The sequence below is a fragment of the Pteropus vampyrus genome, unplaced genomic scaffold (genome assembly GCF_000151845.1).
Source record: "Pteropus vampyrus isolate Shadow unplaced genomic scaffold, Pvam_2.0 Scaffold9, whole genome shotgun sequence".
NCBI lineage: Eukaryota > Metazoa > Chordata > Mammalia > Chiroptera > Pteropodidae > Pteropus > Pteropus vampyrus.
The window spans coordinates 12545773-12554898 of NW_011888790.1; the positions used below are offsets into that span (position 1 = coordinate 12545773).

The following is a 9126-nucleotide window of genomic DNA, read 5'->3' on the forward strand; positions in this document are numbered from 1 at the left end:
AAGGAAGGAAGGAAGGGAAAAAAGAAATATCCTACTAGTGACCTTTCATCTGGCATAAATAAAAGGCTAAGCCCAAATCTCCAGAGGAAAAAAAGGCAAAATTTACCATTTGTAATATTGTTGCTTTACTGTTTTTGTTTTTGTTAATCAGCTCATACAAACAGTTTATACTTGGTAATTCCACCAAACTCTTTGTAGTCATCCGGAAAGAATCAAACATAATTACTACCCCTCCTACTCTCACGTTTGCCCTTCCCGAAGGATTTTCCAAAGTAGGGGGGAAGAGGGTTGAATTACAGACAAAGAATTTCACCTTAATAACTGAACAGAAAAAAATTTGGACTTTGTAAACATAATGTACTCCTTCTTCCACTAAGTGTGGAGCTCAGCCCTCACATGGCTCTTTTACCTGCCCAGAAGCATGCCACATGTGTGAAATCTTTCTTTGCTGTATCCCTGTTCAGTTTTTTTACATGCATTCTTACATTTTTAGTCAAGAGGCTGGCAGTCATGTATAGTCCATTTGGCGACATTAGAGATGATCATTGCAATTCGGTGACTTCCTCCATCACAACCTTAAATGCTTTCCATTTAATTTATAATAATAGCATTTTGTACTTATGTTTTTATCTCCTCAAAGCACTCCACCACTATTAATGAACTAAATCAGACTTTGCTATTTTATGATCTGTCTCATTAAAATTAGGTTGATTTTCTCTGTGGCAGTCGCTTATGTAATGTTTACTTCTACCAAGCACTGCATTTAACTAATGTAAATTCATTTTTAAACTGTGCTCACATAGAAGATTTTCTCAGAATATATTTTTAATGTTGCATCCTTACCATCACATCACAGGGAGCATTTTAAATTATAAGGACACATAAGCTTTGCAGTGTAGTCTTCTCTAAGTATTTGTAAATTACTTATTTAAAAAAATAACCTCAAGTAAATATGTTGTAACTGCCAGTGATAGAACTGGAAATTGTTTGCTCTGTGAACCCTATTACTATTTAATTATTTGTATACTGTTAGATGACTGGCTTGCTAATGAAATAGACTTGGTCAATAAGTACACAAGAAAAACCTACCGCGTTTTGACTCTGCTGTCTCTGCCACTGCTAGACTACTTTATACAAGTGTTTGCTGGCTCATTCTTAAGAATTTGATTTCAAGTGGGAAGGAATGTCAAGTTTAAACAGATGGGATCCCAGAGACCCTAGGTTAAGAAATCTATAAACATTGGTTGGTTGCCTCCCAACTGTTCCCCACTGTCTTAATAAGAGCCTTCTGATTCCATTTAAGGAACCACCATATTTTATTCTTAGCCTTGTGCTTAAAATAGAGTTCAACCTACCCCCAACTCCAAAGGTAGGACCTCCTAGCCCTCCTGATTGGTTTGGGAATGGACATGTGACCCAGGACTAAGCCAACCTAGCTTATCACATTCTCCTCACCAGTAAGATTAATATACAGTAGATGTTTCATCTATGTTAGCCCAATCAGACTAAACTTGGGCTTTTCCTGGGAATTCTGATACAGACTCTATTCCCTTTGGGTACTATAATGTGATGACATGAGACTTGTAGATGGTGTAGTCATTTACATCCTTAAGAGGAAAATTTAGGATGTCTTGGGTAGGCCATCACATGGAATTTTAGGAGGACTCTATAGTAAATAGAGCAGAGATATATGCAAACCTGGGACCTTGCTGATATAGTTGAACCTTTATCAGATAGGGAACGGTCTGAACTGCTGGAATAAAGAGACTCCAAAATACAATGGCTCAAAAAGATAGAATTTCTGTTTCAAATTCTTTATCACCCTGATGTCTATAAGTGGGTGGATGGGCAAGACTGGTAGGCAGTTTGGGGCTGTGAGGTCATCTAAGGACCAGGATCTTTTCCTGTCTTGTTCTGTCCTCCTAGAGTATTGTCTTCATGTTCAGGGTAAAGCTGGTTCACTGATCCCCCACCACATCCATGTTCCAGTTGCAAGAAGAAAGAAAGGAAAAGTGGAGGGCATGAAGCTTATTTTAAGACAGGGTTTCTCATTTTCAGCTTTTTTGACATATGGTGCTTGATAATTCTTTACTGTTGAGGGCTATCCTATATGTTGTAGGGTGTTTAACAGAATCTCTGGCTTCTATCCACTCAATGCTCATATCACCAACCCCCTAAGTTATGACAATCAAAAATAGTTACAAACATTGCAAAATGTCTGGGGGGCTAAGTAGCCCCTGATGAGAATCACTGTTTTAAGAATAAGCTGTGGAGTTTACACACATCACTTCCATTCACTTCCAACAGCCACAAGTCAGTCAATCAGCCATACTGAGTCATAAGAGAGTCTGGGAGAAATATTTCCAGCTAATGCCCAGGTAAAACTTCAGGAATTCTATTGCTAAAAAAGAAGGAGAAAATTGGTTTTAGAGGACAATTAATGATCTTTTTCACACAGCCCTACTTCTGACTTTTCCTTCATAAAAGCCCATGCGTTACCTTTATAATTTATATCATTTTGGTTTGCAGTCACTTAGAATTCAGAACGCTAATTGATGCAAGTATTGTGAACATTATACGAAGAAAAAAACATGGAAAAAATAATACTTGAAGTTACTCAGAAACTGGGTAGTAGCTCAGGATTGAAGAAAACAGCCGAAATGAGGCCGTTTCTTGTTAAGAGAAATCTTTGGTTGAAATGGAAAGGCCAAGGTTACAAGGGCCCATGGTCATTGTGATAGTTAAGAAAGAAGACAGTATAATTATGCAAAATCGTCAAAATGAAAACTGCAGGCATCTTGCATTATTTGGCTTTGAACTGCTGCTTTCTAGTTCTCATAGTAAATACAAAAGGCCTTTAGTGGCTCCTTTATATCTCACAAAAAAAGGATCATTGCTTACAGCCAGCTGTTTTGCAATTATATTTCTATGAAGTTAGCATAATTTGACATCAGAACTGCCTAAGGGAAGAAGACAGTGACAATGTGCTAGAGTATTAGAGTATGAATAGAAGAAATCCCATGTTACAAGTGGAGAATCTTCCCAAAATTTACCTTGAAGCCAATAGGTCTGAATTCAAAACCTATTTTCCCATAGGAATATTGTTTTTTATATTATTAGATTACCACAGAAGCCCTCTAATACCAGAAAAGAAAGAGATATGTTCTTTGCAATAGTACAAAAGAAAATATTGCTGGACAGAGAAAGGTTTGTCTTTCAAAGAGAAAGTTTCTGACTGAGAAAATCGTCAGTAAAATCTTTAGGAAAGAGGTAATTTTTAAACCAAACTTAAGATGAAGAAAGAAAGAAATGGCATTTCAGGTTAAAGAACATGGCTTTTTAAATTCTCTGTGAGAAATAGTGACTATGGCCATGAGTAGATCATAACGTTCATGAAAATGAAATGAATAAGTTAGGATGGGACTGTGAATACCATGGCAAAGTTTGAATTTTTTTAGTCGTTAAGCCACTAAAGCTTTTGAATGAGGGGAATGATGTGATCAAATATAGTATTAACAATTATATAAAGAATAGTTTGAGGGCACAGTCACAAGAGAGATTGGATTTCTCATCTTGAGTTGTGGCAACAAGTTAGAAAGAGGGAACCAACCAGAGACAGCATGAAGGTGAATTGGCAGAATGGCCATATGTTCATGGGAGAAGAAGAAATCAGAGATGGCCCCAAACTTTCTAACTTTTTGGTCAAGAGGCTGTAATCATGGCACAGGAACAGGCTTAAAGGGGTGGAGGGGTGGTGATAATAATTTCAGTAGGTTTCTTGTCTGAAGGATAAGAGAAGAGTTAAGATGGTTATGACCTTATAGTACAGCATATGGGCTGTACTTAAGTTTCTGCAAAGCTTGCCCATTGTATCTCAATTACATGAAGAAAAACCACTTATTAGATTTTATACTTAGTTCCAAAGTCTTCCTCCAAGTTTACACTATATTTTGGGGGGCGGTGTATCTCTACATGCCAGTGACACCAGCGTTGGTGAAGACATTGCATTCCAGTGCCAGATTCTGTGGCCAGAAACTTTGTTTAACAGAAGTAGCTGTTATTTTGGAAGCATAAGTTTGCATCGTAGGACATATGAGAAAAGTCATATAGAGAAAAAACCTATTAAATGTGTGTTAAAATAATATCGAAGGTTATTAAGCTCATAAATTTGTCTTTGAGAGTCTTGGGGCAGATGAAAAGAAAGAAGAAAATAAAGAAGGGTCAGCTCAAGCACAAAGAGAAAAAGAGGAAACAAGGGAACATTTAGTAGGAAGAGTGCTCTCTCAGTATGCTGGGGCATCTACAACAGAACACTACAGACTGAGTGACTTAAATAAGAGACATTTATTTCTCACAGTTCTGGAGGCTGTAAGTATGAGATCAGGAAGCCAGCCTGGTCAGGTTCTTGGTGAGGGCTCTCTTCCTGGTTTATAACCGTCTTCTCATGCTATGCTTGAGAAGATATCTCAAGTGGTGGAGAGAAAGATATCTCTCTCATATCTCTTCTTATACGTCTCCACCCTCATGACCTATTTCCCAAAGACCCCACTTCTTAATACCATCACATTAGGGTTTAGGATTTCAATATAAATTTTGAGAGGACACCAACATCTAGCCCGTAACAAGTGGACAATGCCAGTGAAGGTGGTATCAATAATTCCCTGGAAGAGAGAGAACTTCTAGGGTTTTTCGAACTGCCATACCCAACCTCTGCATTCTCATCCCTTCCATAGACAAAGTCAAGTCAACCAAGCCTTCATACAGCATGATAAATGGTAGAGAAGAACAGTAATTGAAACAGCAGAAAAATAGGAGCATATATATGTCATTACCCTTCTTAATCCCTGACCAAAAGAAGGTGACAGATTCATTGAATCCAAGAAATATCAGATGCAGGTGAGTAGGATGGGATGCACGTGTAGGTGACAGCTCACTCTACCTAGAGCTAAATAAATATTAAACTAGATCGGCCTGCTAGGAATTGGTTATTGGAAGAAAAACTTGAGAAAGGAAATTCCTACCAATCTTGGAAGACTCATATAAGAGGTCTTCCACTCAAAATTAGTTCCTGAATAGGGACAAAATAAACAAAAATATTGACACCAGATCCACACCATGAAGGGGCTGCTCAGCTGGCAGAGCTGTAGAATCACCCCTCCACCTTGAGAGTCGCTCCTAAGCTGGAGCTGACTGAGTAATCACAAAACCAGTCAAACTATGTCTATATCCTGATCCCTGAAAATGGCCACTGTGCAAAGCATTCATCTAGTCTTCATTCTGGGGCCCCGGGAGCCTCTTATCACATGGCACAGTCAGTGCTTCCAAGTTTCACTGTCTTGGTGGTGACATACAATAAATGACTCAGCAAACCATCTTACTATAGCTTTAATACAATGATTTCCTATTCCTCCCTTTTGATAGGAAGGAGTTAAAAAAAAGAGAGGAGTTAGTTCTAAGGCTAGGTAGAAAACAGAAGGAAGGAATAAGACTATAAATTTTTCTCACAGTAGAAAGGAATTAACAGAAAATAAGGGAAGAAGTATAGATATTACCCCTCTCCAATAACTAATGGATAGTACTCTATCCCCAAGAACAACAACAAATTTCAAAGGTGAGGGCTTCCTTTTCTCTGTTTCTTCATTTTAAGCAACATAAGGAAAATGGATGCTTCATACATAATATGCCCAAATGTATCGACATTATCTGGCTTCAATATCTGGAAAGAAAGCTCAAAAAATCGTAGTTTTAACTCACTATTCTAGAGCCTCAGTAATAGGATTACACTCAGAACTCTCAAGTTTAACTTTTCCACTCTGCGTAATTTGATCTATTGACTTCAGGAGCAGGAGAAAACTACAAGATGTTGAATTAGTTTTTCTTCTCAGACCTCAAGACCATCTCATACATACGTGCAAACGTAATGAAAGAAGCTCTCCCTTTCTCTTTCATCTCATATGTGATTAAATTCTTAATTAAATTCTTCATTAATGAACCCGTTGTTTAGAGGGGATATGCTTCTTTTCAGAAGTAAATCTGGCACTTGGAGCAGCTTGACTTACTTCTGCAGGAAATGAAAAGAGTTTTTCCCATTTGCTGATGGTGAATGCCAATTCAGGAAAGTGAGTTGAAGGGATATCTGACGTGACTTAGATGTCAGCCCTTACACAAAACTATGATAATAGTTATTAGTAATACGTGCCAGGCAGGCACATTTTGAAGCACTTTCCACATAGTAACTCAATTTAATCTTTGTAACTCTATGAGCTAGGTAGGTATCATCATTCTCACCACTTTAACTTGAAGAAACTATGGCACAAAGAAGTTGAATAACTTGTCCAAGACCACAGAGCTAGTAGCAGAGCCAATATTCAAGTTAGTCTGGCTTCAGAGTCTATACCTGTAAATACTATACTGAATTGTTTTTCCGACACATCATAAAGAGCAACAGGTTCAGAGTCAGAAGACCATGGTTTGACTGCTTGGGGGCGGGGAGAGCAGCCTTTCTAAGCCCCAGTTTCCTCACTGGGATTGTTGTGAAGATTAAAAGAGATAATAATAGTCTACAGCCACGCCACCCTGAACAAGCCCAATCCCATCTGATCTAGGAAACTAAGCAGGGTCAGGCCTGGTTAGTACTTAGATGGGAGACCACCTAGGAAGACCAGGAGCTGTACGTGTAAAAAAAAAAAAAAAGAGAGAGAGAGAGAGATAATAATACAAAATTTAAAAACATTTATAATCATAAACTACTCTACAAATATAAAGGACCATTATTATCTTAAACCTTGTAATGGATCTTACTTTACAAATTATTCTCAGTTAGCATTTCATTCATTTTCACTAACTTACCATGACTCCTGAAACATCTGTACATAACTATTATCTTCTGATTGTATGCTCTAGTTAACATTTTTTAAATTAAAAAGATAAACTATTTGAAAGTTTATGCTTTGCAGAACAGAGTAATCATTTTTAGAAGACTGGAAAGAATATAAATTATTTCCAAAAGATCATTTTCTAGACCTATTTAGATTTAATTCTCATCCTCAAACCTTGCTAGATAAACAAAATAATCCTCTCTTCAACTTTGGTTGTTGTATTAGTTTTCTATTGCTGCCATAATAAACTACCTCACATTTAGTTTTAAAAACAGCAAATGGCAGGATTTCCTTATTGTTTTTGTGGCTGAATAATATTCATGTGTGTGTGTGTGTGTATCACATTTTAGTTATAAAAATAATGTTTATTATCTTGTAGTTCTGAAGGTATGAAGTCTGACATAGGTATCACTGACCTAAAATCAAGGTTTTAGCAAGGTTGCATTGCTTTCTGGAGACTCCAGTTGAGAATCTATTTCCTTGCTTTTCCAAATTCTAGAGACCACCTGCGTTCTGTGGCTTGTGGCACCCCCCCTCCCCCGCCCTCCATCTTCAAAGCCAGCAATGTGGCATATCTCTGGCCTTTCTTCCATTGTCACATCTCTTTCTGACCACAGCCAGGAAAGGTTTTCTGTTTTTAAGGACTCACATGATTAGGACAGGCCCTCGTTGATAAAACAGGATAATCTTCTCAAGATTCCTAACCTTAATCACATTTGCAAAGTCCCTTTTGCCATATAAGTTGACACATCTGCAGGTTCTGAGGATTAGAATGTGCACATCTTTTAGGGGAGTTATTGTTCATCCTGCCATAATCGTGAACATTAGAAACAAAAGCCTCAATTTTGTAAATTAAAAAGGCTTTTCAACATAGAAAAGTTTGAGGTGATTTCATTACAGTGTCCTGAAAAACCTCCAAGTCATAACAGCTATTATGACAGAAAGGAAGTAAAGTCCAGTTAAGCTGATTTCATATAAAAAGAAAACCTGACGAAAGGTTATTCAAGGGAAGCGGTGCTACATTGATAACGAAACCAAATGATAAACCTGAAAATCATCCAAAATGAGGTGATGAATCTGCACTCATTGTACCTGCAGTTTATTATTGGAAATGAAAAACCTTCTTTCCAGTTTATCACTTTCCAGAAGTGAAAAGTTACAATCATACACTATTAGAAACTAGACAGACATCAGAAAAAGAGACCCTTCTTTTTACCAAAGTAAGAAAAACAAAAAGGCCCTACTCGTTTTTTAAGATAAATTAAACAAATAAAAGAAGCAAAGGTCTCAAGTCTTACAGTTGTTTCGACAGCTGTAACAGGGATTATCTAAATGGTGTTGAAGAAGGGTCGTTGGCATTTCGATGATGAAGAGTCTCATGGGTGCTTCTTTTGGGAACAGAATGAAGCAATTCAGCCATAGAGATATGGAATCCCTGAGGACAGTAGCCCAGTTTTGTAGCTTGCATATTTCCCCATGCTATTTACATGTTTACAAAAACCTAATAGAAGTTTAGATGCCACTCATGGTATCCAGCAGTTGTACTCAGGAAAAGCAAAAGCAACCTTAATGATTCTTATTACAGTCTGTTTTACCATTTCCATAAAATTATGTCCTTTTAAGCAACAACCAGGACTTCTAAGCCACCAAGAAACTGAATTGACAAGAATTTGTTCTATAGAAGAGCCCCTAAAACAGAACAAATTTAATTATTTAGAGCCCTACTTTGTAGAAGAAGTGATCCTTGCTGTACAATGTATGTCTTAAAAACATGAGTGTGACTCAATTTTTTCTAAATTTTCCATTTAGAAAACTCAACCATAGTTGAGATAGGAGCAAAGTCTAGATCTCAGAAGAAGTTACTAATGAGCTAATCAAGGGATTAGGGCCATCTCCAAAGGGACAAGAATTCAGAACAAGACTTCAGTATAATGAAAGGACAGACACTTCCAGAGGACACTTAGGTAACCAAGCCAATTAAGGAGTGTATAAAAATTGAGAAGACTGGATAAAATAGAGAAGCAATCAAATACTTCCGATCACTGGACCAAGAAGATACTCAAATATGCTCACCTCAGGTACTTAACATATCAGGTTTAAACAGTGAAGACTTATCCAGGCACAAAAGTTGATAAAGAATAAGACCTGTAACAACCTATGGAATGGGAGAAAAATATTTGTAAACCATATATCAGATAAGGAGTTAATATCCAAAATATATAAGGAACTCATACTTGTCAATAGCAGA

General features: G+C 37.3%; 1 protein-coding gene and 1 pseudogene across 4 annotated transcripts in view; both read left to right on the forward strand.

The window, feature by feature from the left end:
* The window catches only part of SYT1 (synaptotagmin 1), a 509772-nt gene that overhangs the window by 488938 nt on the left and 11708 nt on the right, over positions 1-9126 (forward strand). The window lies entirely within an intron of this gene.
* Positions 6559-6677, forward strand: LOC111730046 (annotated as a pseudogene).